The 18,926-nt window shown below is 45.6% G+C and overlaps 1 long non-coding RNA gene across 2 annotated transcripts in view; it reads right to left on the bottom strand.

Annotated features, from left to right (window-relative positions):
* LOC135905368 (uncharacterized) overlaps positions 1-9,226 on the bottom strand; it is a 42,920-nt gene extending 33,694 nt beyond the window's left edge. The window contains exon 1 of one of the 2 annotated variants that reach the window (XR_011512473.1): positions 9,171-9,226. This is a non-coding gene — a long non-coding RNA (uncharacterized lncRNA). Of the gene's footprint in view, positions 1-3,484; positions 3,501-9,170 lie in introns of those variants that run through there. The other variant, XR_010565395.1, reaches the window with a different exon arrangement.
* Positions 9,227-18,926: the final 9,700 nt, after the last annotated feature.

The following is an 18,926-nucleotide window of genomic DNA, read 5'->3' as shown; positions in this document are numbered from 1 at the left end:
TTAAATCGCTCGCCTCGCGCGCTGAAAATGTCGCGACTGACAGGCGGCCTAGTGAAGTCCTGAAGAGGTCAGGTCGCGATAGCAGGGTTTGTTCACCACTCGAACATTTTACTTAATGGCGTGACCTCTGCCTGCTTCCACGTCATTATTTCATATCTTCTGCTGCAATCTCTGAGTGTTATGTGTTGCTAGCAAGCCTGTGGATTTACTGGCGAAGTAGATGAAGACGCCCTTCGTGTTTGGCTACCATTTATAACCATTTCCAGCATTATTAGCATGGTTTCTAGGCATGCCCGGCTTAGAAGAATGGGGAAGCTGTATTCACATCCGTTACACAAGCATAAACCTCATCCCGTAAAAAATTGCAAATTAAGCGGCCTCCTTCGTGCATTCACACTTCCAACAGAGATATTTATATATCCAACCAAAAGATGGCTCTGATAATGCTCAGACTGCCTATAAAGGAGAAAAAAAGCACGAGCCTGACCGCCTTTCGAAGTCCTCTTCATAGCTCATACAAAAGTTCGCTGTGCAGCCGTGAGCCCGCTAATCCACACCGATTGTTGGTTGGCTTCGAAGTGTCAATCATGTGCTCAAGCCTGACTCTAGAGAAGTCATTTACAGCTACGCCTATTACACACTGGCGTGATGGAATTCATTAGTAGCAGCCGTTCTATTGTTAAAAATAGACATGCTGCTTTTTCTACGGCTTCCGATTTTCAGTCCCGAATGGACGGCTTTGCGCTGCTTTGCGTGCCTGTTGGTATGCGAACTTTATTAGTCTTTCAGTGGTGGAAATAGTGCATTTACTTGTGGCTAGTGGTTAGGTCGCCTGACTAACTGTTGGAAGAAGCGCCGAGTTCAGCCCCAAAGGCCATTGAACGGAGCCTCTCTATTACCGTCTCGGCCGAGGTGCTCACCTGGCACAAGCAAGTTCTCCCATGCAGGCATTGTGGCCCACGCATACGGCTATGTGACATCACAGATTTTAAAGTACATTTGATGATGCTAGCTTCGCAGGAAGAATGGTTCTTGAAACTTTCTGCGCCAAATTGTTGGTTAGATTATAACGCAATGTGACCCTCTTGTACCAATAAAAATTAGGGACCACAGTTCACAGTTTGAAAACGTGACGTGGCCACGTTCCAGTGGGGAAACCACCGTGGTGTCTCCGCCCTCGGTTCGGTTACGTGCCGTTTCTGGAAGAGGAAGCTTTCTCTAAGGGTTAGAGTGGCGACTTGGGTACTGCAATAGCATGAAGCAATAACGCCACTAATAATCCTCTTCAGTTTTTCATTGCCAAAGCCCCCAAAGTGTAAATTTGTTTGAACAACGAATAGCTTTTACACTGCACAGGAAATGGCGAGCGATGATTTTTCGTTCAGCGGTGTGAATACAGTCTTCAAAGTTGGTCGAGGTCTATGCACCTTAACGCCAAATCAGTTGAATGAGTTTCATATAATAAGATAAAAATCTGGGAACTGAGTTGCGCTCCAAAAATGAAACCCTTTGAAGTTGTCTCAAAATAAGATCTTAAAATGTGTAGTATCAGCATATACAAAATTACGGTAACAAAAATAATTCTGAACTTTTTTAATTATGTTTCTGCCGCCTCCAATTTTTCTCCGAAATTGTGCCTATCAAAGCACACAAACCGCCTGTGCAACCAGATGTTGCGTAGCTAGCAGTACATTATTAATGAAGTCACTGTTAGCTTAACTTTGCAGACCTTGTTAAATAATTCCGTCCCGAACTTATGTTAAGTTATAAGCTCGCAACTAAGCACACACACCGCCACTTACTCACACTCAAGTGCCTTCTCCCCCATCAGCGCTCAGTTTCACTGAAACTCACCCACATGCCGATTGTGCTCACCCACCCACTCTCACTCACTTTCATACTCACATATCAGTTTACATTCACGGGCAGCCACTTTCACAAATCCTATTGCGCTCTCCAGAAACTACTCGTGTTCATGCTCGCGTCGACGCACATTCACCGGTACTCTTGTTCATCCCTTCACCTGCTCAACACTGAGGGGAATTCACTCGGGTTTCTACAGACGCTTACCCGAATTTCCCGGCACTCACTGGTGTTAGTATTTCACCCTCGCTGACATTAATCCCGTTCATACTAGCCTCACAGTAACAGGCAATCACTTGTGCTCATACCACATCCACTAACACTCCCAGAGAGTAACCCACGTGCACATGTTCTTTCGCACTCGCCGATATTGATTCCTGCTCACACTAATGTGCCCTAACATTCACCAGTACTGCCGTTCACGCTTACGTCCATTCGCGCTGTTCTTTATATATTCGTCGTCGCGTTAGCGCAGTGAAGTGGGAGTGAGTATCAGTTATTGTACTCATTAGTGAATGGGCCGACCTATGGCTGAGTTTAGCTCCTTATTTTCCTTCCTTTAAAAAAAAAGACACGAATCTCTCAGCAAACCCCAGGCGCAACATGGAAAAATACTGAGCTGAGCAAAGCACAAATACGACTGCAAGAGCATGGCTGCGTGGACACTGACCAGAATGAAAAATATCGTCAGCATAGTGAACTACATTTCATTTTCGGCTGACGCTTTCTTGTCAGGCTGCGGTTCATTACGATTATGACCACTAACAATAGCAGGAACATTATTTTTCTTAGAAGGAAACACAAGGACAAGACTATTTACCGACTATACTTGAAGAAGATACGCTACGTGGACAAAAATGCTGTTTCACTTTGAAGTGGTTTGTTGGATTCTGAAGAAAACGGTAAAATATCTAGTGGATACTTCATTTGAGCCATCAATATCCTTGTAAGAATTCTTGAAAATTCGCAATTTATAAAACAGAACAAATAAATAGATGTGCAGTGAACAATGTTGCTGTATTGTGCACCGCTGTGAACTATATCATTACTGTGTAGGTAGGACTTTGTAAAGGTAGTTGTAGATAGTACCATTGTAAAGACTAACGAATTCACGCAAACTTTAAATGCCTATATAAACTTTTACCGCTTTAGATGCTCTGACGGAAGCATTTAACACAACAGCGATATTTGTTTCGGTGCATACTGATTGATTAGTAAACTTCGTGCTTTGACTTTTCTAAGCTTCCTGAGTTTCGTAAATTTTTGTAAAAGATTTTACTCTTTCCGCTAATACTTTGATTATTTATTTCACTAAAATTTCTCGTTCTCTCTTCAAAACAGCAAACAGCATTTCCATTTCATTTCCATGTAGTGTTCTGTAGGAACGGTAAAGGCGGTGCAAGCCGGGACCTAGTCCCGGCTTGCACCGAGAAATAATCACTGCAACCGTAGCCGACTCGTGGTATTTTGGGGTTCCCGCAAAGGTAATATGCGGCAGTCAACTTTAATGCCAAGAAACTGTGCGATTAGCTGAAGTGCACTCCCAAACTGAAATTGTGTTGTCTTCGGTTGTGCTCTTTTCATCAGTGAACACGCATAAGCAGCAATAATTGTAACTTACCTTCCTTTGCAGTGACCTAGAAAGATAAATAAAAGCGTCCTTTGTTACTCTAGATCCTTGCGCAGACGCCTGCGCTAGTTCTCTATAACGGCGTAAAAAACAAACATATATGATTTAAAAGGTATCTCTGATTATGCATGAATGTTGCCTCTCACTTCTGACGCTGCATGAATGTGAAGGTTAATTTACTGGTGTTATGGCCTTCAACACAGGTAATCTTGTGAAGTCGTTTTGAACGTTACCTTCTATGGCAAATGTGACGTTTAAATGTGAGTACATGAAACACGGCTAACAGATTATCCCATAGCAGAGCTGCAGGCACACATTATAATAAACAAAAACCCGTGGTAGAAGTTCTCATAGATGTCTTTACTTAGCACGGACTAGCTCCTTCCCCTACTTCGTCCACTTCTCTCTCACACTTCCTCCAGACTTATGTCCCGTTTCATTACATTCAACGCCCTCCTGAGGGAGGGCAAGAAAGTGGTTGAAATCATCTCGTAGCTTCCAATATGTACAACTTCTGTGTTTGGTGGTTGACCACGTTGCCAGTTCCAAGGCAGATGGAGCAGGCTGTGACAACTCCGTCTTATCCAGAGTGCAACGCAGTCACCCGCCCAAGTTTCCACAACGTCGGTGAAGTGGTCTCAATGTTCGCTATCACAACATCGCCGACCTGAATCTGCGGAAAAGCTTTGGCCGAGCGGTAGTGTGCTGATCAGAGCAATAATAGCTTTGAGTGTTTCCATCTTCACCAAAGTTTCATGGTGAGACGCTTCCTGTACTGAGCACATCGTTGTTGCGTAGTGTAAGTCGGTGTCTCCACTGTTGTATCACTTGTTTTCCAAGCAGAAAGTGGACTGGCTGCAAAGTCTGCAGCTTCTTGGGGTCGTCCTCAAGGGACCTCTGGTGTCTGCTGTTAATTGCAGTTTGACAAACTTGGTACAACCGCATTCAATTACGGCAATTTTATTCGCCTCGTCTTTCGCAAGCGGCACTAAGGCCCCGACTGCGAGCGTCGACCTTAGTGTCCCTGCGTTGCGGCGTCGATGGGCGCTACAGGGCCTCCCGCCCAGCTGGAACAGCGAACTCTACGCGATTCACTGCGGTGCTCTGGCTTGGATCGCAGCAGTGGAAGAGTGGAAGGGGGTGGTACATTTAGGAACGTTCCCCAATGATTGCTTCACCGCGAAGGGCGCAGGGGGGATGTCATTCGTGCTCTAAGCTGCAGGTGCTGCATGGCCAGTGTGTATGGACCGTCGACTTCAGAGTGTTCCGTGGAACTAGGTGGCCACGGAACATCGCCGTAGGTAATTAGGGCTCGTCAGGGGATGAAGGTTGCGGTGGGGCATCTCGCCACTTCCAAGGCGCCTGATAGCAGCATCGAATTTGGCAGCTGCTGACGTTGCGACCGAGGTGGTAAGCTTGCCACTCCACTTACTCGTTCAACGTTAGCCTTTTACTGTCGTCTAAATGTTGGTCGGACTTAATAAACGTTCGGTGTTAATGCCGAGCGCTTTCAAAGCGCGCGACAGCAGTGTTTACCCAGGCGCCTGTAGAAAATTAGGTGGATGTATTGACAAAAGGTAGGACAGCATCTGGGCTGTTGGTCGCTGGCCAATAATTTTCCGACGCTGAGTACCACAAGTTGAAGAGGCATCTTTGTAGGCAAACGTCTTCGGGGCGTGCAAGCCGAGTCACTGGACGTGCACTGTGGAGTCCTGTCAACGCCGTTAGCCTTTCCTTGAGCTGCTGGCAGCTCAGCAAGCAGATCAAGAACTGACTCAGTTTCTGAAAACAGTAAACGCACTGAAGTTGCAATGGCTATCCGTGTGCGGCTGAAAAGGCCGAGTGTGCTGCGGCGTATCAGTGGACAACCCTCGTCCTTTTGTTCCCTCTGGCCTTCGTCATAGTGCCTTCCAGTCGCTGCACAAGCTACCAGAACCGGGTATTTGGGCAAGACAAAAGCTAGTGACGGCAAGATACGCCAGGCCTAGTATAAATTGAGACGCCTGACAGTGGACGTGAGAGTCCATATATCCTGTCAACGCTGCAAACTCTAGCACCACGCCGTGACGTCATTGGCAGGGTTCCCAGCGCTAGACACCCCGTTTGAGCATGTGCATTTGTACATTGTCGGACAGCTACCGCTTTGTGATGATCAGTCGTATTTACTCACTTGCGTGAGCAGATTTAGACGCTGGGATGAATCTGTGTCTGTGACAGAGATCAACGCTGACACAATCACCCGTGATTTTCTGTGCCACTTGGTGGCTCGCTTCGGCACGTCGTCCACGCCGACTGGCCAGGGCAGGCAGCTTGAATCTGCTCTTTTTAACATCATAATACGACTGATCGACGCCTCTCACATCAGAACTACTACCTACTATCCTCAGAGCAACGGCAAGGTAGAACGTTTCCACCGCCAGCTGAAAGCAGCTTTTATCGCGACGAAAGGGCACATCTGGACAGAAGCATTACCGCTCGTCTTTCTTGGCATCCGCGCAATGATGAAAGCCGAAATTGGCTGCAGCGCCGCCGAGCGAGTGCACGGAACAACACTGCGATTACCTGACGAATTTTTCGAACGCTGGGGAGATGAAATACCTGTCGCTACTGGCGACTACTCCAGCCGCTTGCGGGGCATCATGGACAAGCTTCGTGCCACACCACCTCGTCAGCCTGCGCCATGACCTTTCTATGTGCACTCCGAACTGTGGTCGTGCTCCCTTGTGTCTGTATGTCATAACGCAGTGCAACGACCACTGCAACCACCGTACGACGGGCCGTTCAAAGTGCTCCACCGCACAAACAGGCAATTTACCAAGGACACTCGTGGTCGACGCGAGGTGGCCTCTACTGACCACGTGAAACTGGCACATATGGAGAACTCTGACCAGACATGCCCGCAGCTGTGGCGACTCCGCTCAGAGCGACGAACGAACTGTGACTTCCTCCTTAACAGCGGTGCGGCGCACATGCCGTGGGAGGCGAAATACTGTGCCCGTCCGACTGGACCGGCAACGTTCGGCAGCTCACTGGGGTGGTGTAGCGAACGCCATCCGCACGCCGGAACATCTGGCGCGCGTTTCTATGGCTGGTTCATAGCGCCACCCAGGTTATGCATCTGACAGGCTAATACTCTGGCGCACTGCCCCCTCCCCCCCCCCCCAACTCTCTCTACCAAAAGTTGGTCTTCGTTCGGAACTCAATGTTCACGGTCTAATTGATCTTCGCCCGCGCTACTCACCAATACTGTTAACGCGTAACATTCTCACTATAGGGCAGAATATATGGGCAGAAAATAACCCAGGGTTATTTTCCACCACGTTCAGTTCGTTCATGCGCTTTGTGTCCGAAAGGCCACGCTGCGCCATCTAGGCGTGAACAGGTTAATTTCTATGAATACACAAATTTCTGTACGCTTACCGCCACCTGCTTGTAAGCGCAAAAACTTCCGACGCGATATTTTGTCAGCAAGCCACCATGCACCGGAAAACATACGCCTGAAGACCTATCCATAGAGCTTTATAGAATAATTATTACAGGGAACTCTGGCGGCAGTGTCTATGGGTGCTACAACTGCAGTGGTTTAGCCAGCTTGGAAATTATGGTCAGTAAATGGATTTACCAAAACTTCACCCTTCTGGCTTCATGTGTAAACACTGTAGACTTTGTTTTTTAAATAATCACATAAAGACCGTTGTGATTATCCGAAGGCAGGATTGGAACACACACCGTCTAACAGAGAAGACCGCTATTCAAACCATTGCGCCATGGGCGCATGCATCGAGTAGCGGCGTAGAGCAGCAGTATAAATTTCGCGTGAGAAAAACAAGCGCGTTAAGACACTTGGCCTGTTTCTATTTGGCTTGCCGGGGTGCAGTTAGAATGCAGACAGCAGCTAGCTCGGGCGAGATACGCGCGGGAAACGCAGGCAAGGGTGTCGATAGGCCATTATGCGGGGAAAAAAATAATTTCTTCAATCTACCAAACACAAGATAGGCGATAAAAATAAGTTTATTTATGGAAATCATCATAGTTCACGAGACATTCTTTGTAGCTGCTTATCTCTTAGAATGCGGCAGTCTCTGTTTAAAGGGTAGAGTATATGCTTCATAAGTACGGCTTACAATAGATGCTGCGCTCTATGCGACAATTGCCCAGCGGGAAATTCCGGTCCCAATTCCACTCCCCCCACCCTTTTTTTTATCGGTGGCAATTCATCGTTTTGGCGGATCGGCGCCTTGCAGTGATATTAAAGTTCTTGCCACTAGCATAAGTCACTGGCATACGTACGTAAGCAATTGAATTCTCGGGAGCGCGACTGGCAAGGGACGCGGCACACTTACTTGGCCTTGCCACGCTGCAGCCAGCCCGTCACTGCTGTTGATCATTGTTGCTTAGTAATTAAACTGCACACTCGTCAATGATTCGCTAATATTTGCCTATCGTTGGCACAGCACCAGGAAAAAAAAATCGACGCCAGAGATAGCATATAACGTCTCGTTGTAGTTGGCAGCACCCTCAAGCTCACTTACTACAGCGTCGTCTTTCGTAATGCCGAGTATAACGTTGTCCAGCTGACACAGCTAAGCCCCATGGCATTTCAAAAAGTTAACGTGCCTGTTGACTTCACGAGCCTCAGAATCAAGGATGTGCTACGCTTCTGTCAGAAGAGTGGTTCGCAGAAAGACGCTAGCCCTTGCAGTTGCATTCAGTTTTCGAAGACGCTCTGTCAAAGTCATCGTTTCTCGAAAGAGCGATTACCAGGTTTCACGGCAACAAAAATATAATAAAAGAACACCCATGGCCTAAGCTCTCGCACACGACTTCACTGGGCAAGGGCTTCCCTTACTTCGTCCACTTGTGTCTCGCGCTTCGCTCACACCCATGCCCCGTTTCTTTTCTTTTTTTTTATCTACAAGCAGAATGAGTTCTAATGATGAAACAGCGTGTTTAGGGTGGCTCAGTGCCTTTAAGAAAGAAGCCGAAGTGCCCATTAACTATGATGAAATTATGACTATCCGATCACTGACATAAACAGCAGCTTCTCTGAAAGCCATCGTCCTGAACAATGCTGTAAGGGTTGGCAAGCTGCACATGTGATTTTGTGGGCTCCGCACGGTGATCTCCAGCCATAGGCTTGTTTCACGTAAACGGACTTCTCAAATAAATGAAAACACGGCCTGATTTATTATGCAATAGCCTTTTGAAGTTGACTAACGCAGTGGAGTACCCAGCACACTTCATGTATTGAGAGGGAAAATATTTGCGCCTTGAAAGTAGCAAGCCCATGTATATAGCTGGCCTAATATCAGTTTCCATTAAACATTCTCGTTCAATCTCTCTCTCTCTCTCTCTCTCTCTCTCTCTCTCTCTCTCTCTCTCTCTCTCTCTCTCTGTCTCTCTCTCGGGAAAGCAGATTCTTATTTTGGCAGTATGGCCTTTGTAATTTGCAAGACAGGCTTGGCTTCCTGGTGGAAATCTAGGTTAATCTTCAGCCACAGGATGACAATTTGTTTTATTTTGTTGATAAATTTAGACTCGCAAAGTCTTCCCTAATATTGTCCTAAGTTAGTGTCAGAGTACATTTATTACAAAATACATGCCTGCCTCATGGCACTTAATACTAAGGTTCTTATATGGCTCGGGCTACTCCACAATTTGCAAAACAATTCCTTACGAGCAGTAAAAGTAATCCAACGAAGGCTTCTCTCTTCATCCTTTTATCAGTGGCGCATGCTGAAATGAAAATATCTTTATTCACTGCTTAGCTCAATGTATATCTTCAGCACTTCTGTGATTCAAAATCACCGTAGAAACAATGTTTCTTCCGTCAACAAAGAAAAACAGGATAAGCCTGTGCATGGAAGTTATTGCTGCTTGCCAGAGTCAACCAACTTTTTTATTGCATAAAATCGCAACTAGCTGTAGCGTTTGCGTGGTCTAAAACGCAAAATAAAAAACACTGTCAGTCAACTGTTTAATTCCGTGGTTCCATTTCCATACCCATAAGACCAACATGGAAGTTGCATTTAAGATGCTAATCAACCTTCCGGCCCAGGCGCATAAAAACCTACTGTTGTATGTAATCAATTAGTAAAACCAACGGACTGCTTTGCTTCGAAAAGCTTCCGACACCAAGCATGGAATTATTTTCCGATTTCTCACTCACTCTCGCTTTCTCTCTATATATATATCTGTGTGTGCGCGTGGGTGTTTGTGATCGCGAGCGTGAACTGAGGGGCTCAGTTTATTTGTAGACACAGCCACATGAACAGAGCGATACATACATACATACATACATACATACATACATACATACATACATACATACATACATACATACATACATACATACATACATACATACATACATACATACATACATACATACATACATACATACATACATACATACATACATACATACATACATACATACATACATACATACACACACACATACACACATACACACATACACACATACATACATACATACATACATACATACATACATACATACATACATACATACATACATACATACATACATACATACATACATACATACATACATACATACATACATACAAAGATACGAGTTCCTAGCTAAAGTTATCCAAGCTCCTAAATATATATATATATGGAACGTACGAGGAAGGAGCTAATGGTATGCTGTCAGCAGTGACGTACTGCACCAGTCAGATTTTTTTTCACACTTGAACTATCGATAATTTTATTATACCGCTTAACTAATCCTTTTAGTACTCAATTGTGGCCGGAAATTTTGATCGAAAATTGTGTTCTAAGACACCTGAGTGGGATGCTTTCAGCGTGCTTTGTCTTGTGCAATAACTTTTTAGCGTTTTAAGAAAAAAAACACGCGAAATATGAAACTAGCCGCATGATTAGGCGTATGCGTGCCTCCGCACCGGCGGTCCCAGGCGTTACTCGGACGAATTGACTCCGCTGAATGTCCTCCTCACAATGTCGCTGCGCACTGCATTGCCTTCGCGCTTCACGTGGAAAAGGCAGCTCGCAGTTCGCGGTGACGAACGTCAATGCCGATGCCTCCCCACTTTCGCTTGGCACCAGATAATTAAATTATATTTACGCGTCATGCCTTTGGCGAACGAGGTGCGTGACCTTTTTCATATTTTGTACAGCCATCACTTCATACCGTGTTAGGAGGGAATGGAACCTAGTAGCATGGGCAAAAGGGCATACCGTTAGCGTACGCACCGGAACCACGCCAGCCTTGACTACGCGCTGTCCCACTGCAACAGCTCTTATAAATGGCGCTGCACTGACTCTATGGAAGCTTTGCTTAAAAGAGCACTGGTAGTTTCACACGAGCATATACAGAAGTAGATTTGTAGTTCATTGTCCCGCAAATTCCACCTATCAGAGGACAATGTTTTTTTTTTCAATTTTATTGGGACTTAGAGCACTGACACACCGGTGCTCCGACTGTGACTGGAAGCGCTCTACAGCGTTAGGGACGTTTTCCCGCTGTCTCAGGAGAATTAAAGCCTGCCCCGCGTATTTCGTAAAGTGCAACAGAGGCAATGTGCGGGCCAACGCTACGGCGGGTGCTTTGAAGAAGATCACGAAATACTGATTCTCCGCCTCTTGAGAGTCGTATACGAAGTGCGTAAAATTCCCATCTGCTTTCTGATCAGCACGAGTCGTTGCATGACGTTTCAATTTGCAAGAAGGGAAATTATGGACAATCTCTGCATGTTATGGGCTTCGGAGACGATTATTAACAGATTCACTCAGACGAGTTATGAAACGATTCCATCAGGTTTTGCCATAGTCCTAGTATAACTAAATGGGGGCGACCGAATATACGTTCGAATATAATACGATAATACGGGGTGTGGGAGGATCAGGCGATTCTCGGGGAAACTATAACATTTGCGCTCTATAGTCAGGGGTTTTGCGTGGTTTCACTCATACAAACACTTCAAAGTGTTGCACGCGTCCTTCATGAAGCCATATGCTTGTCGGTGTCTGGGGAGTTGATGATGACAACTCTATGTTCTTTCACACAAGGACTACACCGGCAAAAGAGTGTCATATCTGGTTAACATTTGCCAATAAAGCGATGAATTGCAACGAACAGATATAACCTGACTGAAGATGAATCACTGTATAAGCGCGAAATATATGCATTGCCAGTGCTATAAACGTACTTCGTTATTCTCATATGTACGTAGCCATCGATCATCCCTGATCTTCTGTTTCTTCGACCATAGGCTGACGCGTTTGAACTTTTTGAATAAAAAGCGCGCAGATGGCTTCGCGTACGTCTTACAGAATATACAGAATGTCGCAGCCTGCGTTAGCCAAGTTCTTAAAAACAAGATATAGAATATGCGAGGCGTACTGCACGAGGATGATATTTTTTCGTCATTCAAATATCGATAATTAGATTACAATAATTAACAAACCTTTGTTACTACATTAAGGGAGCAAATTTCGATAAAACATTGATAAGTGTGTTTTAAATCACCAGATTTAGCTGTTTTCAGTGCGTGGCATAATGATTGTTTCGGCGTTACGATGAAAACGCGCGAAATACCTAAATAGCCGAATGATTACGCGTCCACGGGCCGCGATACCGGCGGTCCCAGACGCTGCTCGGAAAAGTTAACTTGCCACTTGAAGTAACCTGCCACGTCAAAGTGGTGAGGCATGCGTATTGGTGTAAGTCACCGGGACCTGGGAGCGATCGTTACCGCGTGAAGCACGAAGCCAATGCCGTGCGCAGTGGCATTGAGGAGGAGGAGGACAAAGGCATTGAGCGCAGCAAGTTCTCCAGAGTACAACGCCAGGTACCACTGGTGTCGCAGCTCGTGGACTTGTAGTCGTGCGGCTCTTCTCATATTTAGCGCGTTTACGCTCAAGACGAGGTAATAAATAATTACGCGACAGTTAGCACACTGAAAACAGCTGAATCTGGTGTCTTATTGAGAATAACTACTTTTGAGTCGAAATCAGCGCCCTCAATACAATATTAAAGAAGTTCCCTAATTAATCTATTATAGTCATCGATACTTCGTCTGTGAGAAAAATCCGCCGAAAGAATACCATCGGTTGCGTCCTCCTGTATTCTATGTCTTAGCTTGAAGAACTTCGTTAACGCTAGCTAAGACACCCTGTATAGCGGAACGTTAGTCGCGAGCTGTCCGTCTTGTACGCGTCATGCGTGTTGATTGTTTACCTTTAGTTCAATTTACAATCGATCAATTCGCGTGAAACATGCAAGATGGTAACCTCACAAATAACATCACGCTTTCCAAGCGTGGCATACGGTGCATTGATCTGTGAATTGAACTTCTACATGCAAGGTATAACACTCAAAAATGCCACACAACTATAGCAAAACAAGGCGTAAAACAACCATAATGAATAGTTAATTACAATTTAAGGAGAGATGAGTCGTGATGAAGCACTCCTCCTTCGCGACAAATAGAGCAAAATGGCGAATGGCACCGCAGGGATGCCTGAAACAGGCGCAGTTTCAATCATTCTTCAAAGCAGTAGAACAGTTCATTGCGAAGGTTATTACGCGAGACGTAGTAGTTGTCATAAAAGCCATAAAACCATATTCTTGTTCTAATATAGGAAATAAAACATGACTTAGTTTACGACTTAGTAGTTTGAAGCGTGGCAAAGAAGTACTTCAGGTACTCATGAGGCTGTGATTTCCAGAGATTGCCGATTTAAGTATCATCACCCTCGAAAATGTGAACAAGGGTGCCACGCACGATGCACAGGTTTCTCGCTCGCACAAGTTTTGCCTGAGTTTGCTCGATCGTAGTCTGTGAACGGAGCTCGCAAGGAACGCGCAAGAACAGCAAGCAAAATAAATAAATAAATAAATAAATAAATAAATGCAGAGAAAAAGCCGCGTGTGACAACATGAAGCCATTGCCTCCGCGTTTCAAGCACAGAAGGCTGCGCAACGGAACCCGCCAGCACCGCGTATTGTTATCAACGCATTATCGTGCTTTAGCAATGCCATGACTGTCCGGCTGTCAGTCTGCACACTTGCGCCGTGAGCCGCTTGCCACGCCTTTCTCGGGCGCTATATGGGCGTGCCTCTTCTTTCGGCCACTAGCTTTCTATCCTCCGTCGTATGCGAACAGGGCACAGACGCGCATTCTTGCCCCTACACTTTTCCTCAGTCGAATGCGTTGCAATACAACAAATAATATAAGCACTTCTATTAAAGCGTCTGTTTTGCGTTTTAAATGCTGTAAATTTCTGAAGACAAACGGATATCGAGAAAATTATTACATTTTACACTTGTTGTTTTACACTTGAAATGGATGGATGTATGGATGGATGGATGGATGGATGGATGGATGGATGGATGGATGGATGGATGGATGGATGGACGGACGGACGGACGGACGGACGGACGGACGGACGGACGGACGGACGGACGGACGGACGGACGGACGGACGGACGGACGGACGGACGGACGGATGTTATGAGCGTCCGCTTTGGAACGAGGCGGTGACTTGCGCCACCAAACTCTTGCTATTTTACTGCCTAATATCCTACCTAGGTTAAACAATAACAAATAAAAAATAAGCACTATGAACTCCCACACCCAAATGTTCTGATTCCCTATTGCTAACTGTGCTTTTGTGCGTCTCCGTTTTTTCTCGTTTCCCTACTTTTCGTCCACCAATCCTCCAATCGTCTTTTACTAATGCCTATTGCGGACATGTTTACGTTTCCACGGCTCCCGCTGAACCAAAGGGCTTCAAGGAGCCCAGTGGTGCCTAAATCGCCCGCTGGGTAGGCGTCTTCACATTCTAATAAAACATGCTCCATAGTTTCCCTAGTTTTGTTCCCTAGTTTCCCTAGTTCAGTTGTTCTAAGGCATCCCGATCTAGCTCGCTTCGAAAAGTAATGAGCTTCCCTTTGAGTTATCATAAATTGTTTGTTTCCTGATTTCGATTTTTCCTCTTAAGTAGTTACTCATGGCAGGTTTCCTTTCCATTGCCGCCACCCATGAGATTATTTCAACCTCTCTGACTTTCCGCTTGACCGTCTTTGTTGCTGTGTTTGCCACCCTACAGGCGACATACTTGCCGGTTAGCTTCCTAGTTCTTTTCCTCCACTGTGAATCAATGTTTTTCCTGTACAGATACCTGAACAGTCTCCTAGCCCATTTACTTTCTTCCATCAGGTCATTGCGGTATCATTGGTAATGAAGACGCCGATAAAGCAGCTCGGACGTCAAACCAAGAAGACCGCTGCGTCCCCATTCCGCTCTCAAGGACCGACGCCGCGAGACAACTTGGCATTCTGGCACGCACGATCTCCTTAGCAGAGTGGAATAATGTACATACAAGACGCACAAGACTGCACCGACTAAACCCATCACTTCAACTCAGACCTCCAGCCGGTGTACACCGGCGTGAAGCGTCTCTTCTGTGTCGGTTATGGCTTGGAGTGGCCTTCACGAATGCCTACTCAGCACTAATTGGAATGGCTGATAGTCCTGCATGTGATGTTTGCGCATGCGAGGAGAACATTGACCACATATTGTGACATTGTCCTCAATTTCAAGCCCAAAGACAGTATTTGTCCGACACATTGAGGAAACTAGACGATCGTCCTCTGAGTGAACAGACAATATTAGAGCACCGTCCCGACCGATCATCGGCTCAGAAGGCAGTGAAGGCACTTTTGTGTTTTCTCAGAACTTCTGGTTTGCTCGAGCGACTTTAACTGAAGTGCTGTCCGTACGCGTACCTACACCTTCTCTCTCCCTTCTTTCTCTTCCCCTTCTCCCTTCCCCCAGTGTAGGGTAGCCAACCAGACTATTGACTGGTTAACATCCCTGCCTTCCTGTATTCTTCTCTCTCTCTCTCTCTCTCCATATTCCTCAGGCGTTCTTCATACTCAATTTTACTGCGAGCTTCCCTCACTTCAAAACTAGTCCAGCCCATATAACCCTGCACAGCTTCATTTGTAGTCTTCCTGTAGGCGCCCAATGCGAGGCGACCCACTGACCTTTGGTTCGATCGAGTCCTGATTGTACCCCTGACTTAAAGTAAACAACGCATTTCCAAAAGTAGGTCCTGGAATCATTACACCTGTCCACATACCTCGGAGGACCTCGTACCTATTGTATCCCCATAGCGCTCTGTGCTTCATTATGGCTGCATTTCTCTTCCCCTCCACTTTTACTGTTTTTTCCTGTGTTTCCATATATCTATTGCCCTCGTTTATCCATATACCAAGGTATTTATATTATGTTGCCCGAGGTATTTCCTGGCCCTGTATATCCACTGTCTGTTCACTGTTTTCATTGAATACCATAACACCTGATTTTCTAACACTAAATTTAAAACCTAAATTGTTGCCTTCCTGTCCACAGATATTAGCCAGACGTTGCAAATCACTTTGCTTGTTAGCTAGCAACACAATGTCATCAGCATAAAATAAACCTGGGAGCTGCTGCTCAACTACTGTACCCGCCTGTTTGTATGAGAGATTAAATACTATATTACTTCCTTCTAGCGCCCTCTCCATCCTCACCATGTACATCTTAAACATCAGCGGGGATAAAGGGCACCCCTGTCTCAGACCCTTGTTTGTATGAACTTTCTCCTCGCTTCTCATCCCTTCCCATTCAACGCAAACGGTATTTTCTAGGTAAATCTCTCTCAAAAGCTCTAGACAATCGTCACCGAAGCCTTCCCCTTTCAGAATATGCCACAAAATGTTGCGATCTACGTTGTCATAGGCTCCTGTAATGTCTAAAAAGGTTACATATAAACGGTCTGCTTTCTGCTTTTGATATTTCAGTAACTCTCACGAAACGTTTTAACTGGATGGATGGATGGATATTATGAGCGTCCCCTTCGGAACGGAGTGGTGGGTTGTACCACCAAGCTCTTGCTACTATACTGCCTAATATTCTACCTAGGTTAAACAAGGAAAAAAGACACAAAAAAAACACTATGAACTACCACGCCCAAATTTTCTGATCCCCTATTGCGAACTGTGCTTTTGTACGTCTCTGTCTTTTGTCGTTTCCCTACTTTTCTTCCACCAATCCTCCAGTCGCCTATTAATAATGTCCATTGCGGACATGTTTGCTTTACCACTGCTCCCTCTGAGCCCAAGGGCTTCAAGGAGGACAGTGGTGCCTAAATCGACCGCTGGGTAGACGTCTTCACATTCTAATAAAACATGCTCTGTAGTTTCCCTAGCTTTACCACAGCAAGCACATGCTTCTTCTTCCTACTTATATCTCGCTTTATAGGTGCGTGTTCTAAGGCATCCTGATCTCGCTTCGAAAAGTAATGAGCTTCCCTTTGAGTTATTATAAATGGTTATCATAAAGTTATCATAAAGTTATCATAAAGTTATCATAAACTAACTCTCGCCAGAACGTAGCGCCACATGGTGTCGTATAAAGGAAGTGCAGCCGACTTCCGGTGTAACTGGTTTCCTGTAGTGGGCCGAGTGCACGTTGATGGCTGAGTGCCGAAAAATAGACAGCTTTAGTTTAGCGTACGCAACTCATAGCGTACGCTATACGCTATAGTGTAGCGCATTCGAAGCAGCGAATGCTCTCGCACTTTTCGCTGGCCAGCGAGATCATCAGATCTCATATGCCGTCGTTGCAGCTATTTCCCTACTCTAGTGATAGGTGGCGCTGACATCTCGAGTGTTTCTTTCGTTAAGCTTCGATTCGTTCGGAACGAGAAGCGATCTCGAAAACACCAGAAGGTTATTCATAAAACTCTGTCGTCGAAGCGGCCTGAGACTAAGCGAAAGCCGTTTACACAATAATTTGCTGCGATCGAAGTGCATTTTACAAAAGCTACGCCAAATTCAATTCGAAGCGGGCAGCCGGGACTGCCGCGATGTTGGTGGCTAATTGCTTGCCATCATTCCTAATGCGACGATCCTGCGTTTACATGCTCTGCGCAGTGATGCCACGGCTGCTGATTTATCAGTAGATCTACTGATTTAAAAATTGTTCTGCTGATTCAGTGATAAAGCGCTTGAATCAACTGATTTTCTTGCTTTTCTACTGAAACTAAAGCAAAAACTGCTACTTGGATGGATGGATGGATGGATGGATGGATGGATGGATGGATGGATGGATGGATGGATGGATGGATGGATGGATGGATGGATGGATGGATGGATGGATGGATGGATGGACGGACGGACGGACGGACGGACGGACGGACGGACGGACGGACGGACGGACGGACGGACGGATGGATGGATGGATGGATGGATGGATGGATGGATGATTGAGGCTCAACCCTTTGAATCGGGTGGCGGCGGCGCGCGCCACCTAGCCTTTAATGGTACCATATGCATGCATACCAATGTATTTACTCCTTTACTTTTGAGTTGATATTATCCACCAATCAGATAGTCTCCGTTTAGTTATTTCTACCTGTTCAAAGTCAATTTTACTTTCACTGTCTGTAAAACCCAAAGCTTCGAATAGTTCCCCGTTAGATTCAAGTGCAGGGTGAAGTTGTTTACAAGCAAGTATCAGGTGTTCAGCCGTTTATAGAGTTTATATTAATGTGATGCCACCTAGCGAGCGAAAAAGAAACGTGGTAGGCTCCGAGGTTAACATACATTTATGCGTTTCCAGACTCTCAATCGTGGCTCTACCTCTGTCTTTGTGCAAAGTGGGGAAAAGGCATAAAGTTTCTAAATAAATAATATGAAACTCTATGGGAAAATGTGAGGCGGTGCATCCGTGAAAGTGGGTGCACTACCCTACCCCACAACTATGAAAACACCATCATCATCATCATGATCAAACTATTTTTATGTCTTGATGAAAAGAGCGCTACGAAGACGCGGACTAAAAGAACAACATGCACGATGGACAAGGCGCTACTTCCAACTAAATCTTTTTTTTTTTGAAGAAACAGGACTTTAAGTAGAGGCAACCAAGAATGGCCCATCGTGACATCACGACCTCTCTATCTCCTTAGAAAAGCTATCTCTTTTTCGGTAAGCGTCACTGAAGGGCAGCTAATGCACGTGCCCTCAGCCTTTGCAATGTAGAAAGCTTCTAATATCTCCCGTTCTAGTCTGTCTCTAGACCATGCCAGAAACCTGGTGACTTCGCTGGGGCGATATGCCAAGACACCCGCGTACTTAGATTGAGGTGGGCCAAATTTCTAGATTCCCTCACTACGGCGTGCCTCATAATCATATCGTGGTTTGGCACGCAAAACCACAACATTTAATTTTTTTTAAAACTCTAGTCATAGAGACGGGAGCTGTCACTGCAATATGGCAATACGGTACGTGTTTTATAGGGTCCGTAGCGACGGAGCACAGTGAAAATGTACCAGTTTAGCTGTGTGCGCGAAGTTTCAGCGATACACTACGAATAAGAACGTGCATCCC

The sequence above is a fragment of the Dermacentor albipictus genome, chromosome 3, assembly GCF_038994185.2.
Source record: "Dermacentor albipictus isolate Rhodes 1998 colony chromosome 3, USDA_Dalb.pri_finalv2, whole genome shotgun sequence".
Classification (NCBI taxonomy): domain Eukaryota; kingdom Metazoa; phylum Arthropoda; class Arachnida; order Ixodida; family Ixodidae; genus Dermacentor; species Dermacentor albipictus.
Note: the sequence above shows the minus strand (reverse complement) of the source record. Positions and strands in the feature narration are given on the sequence as shown.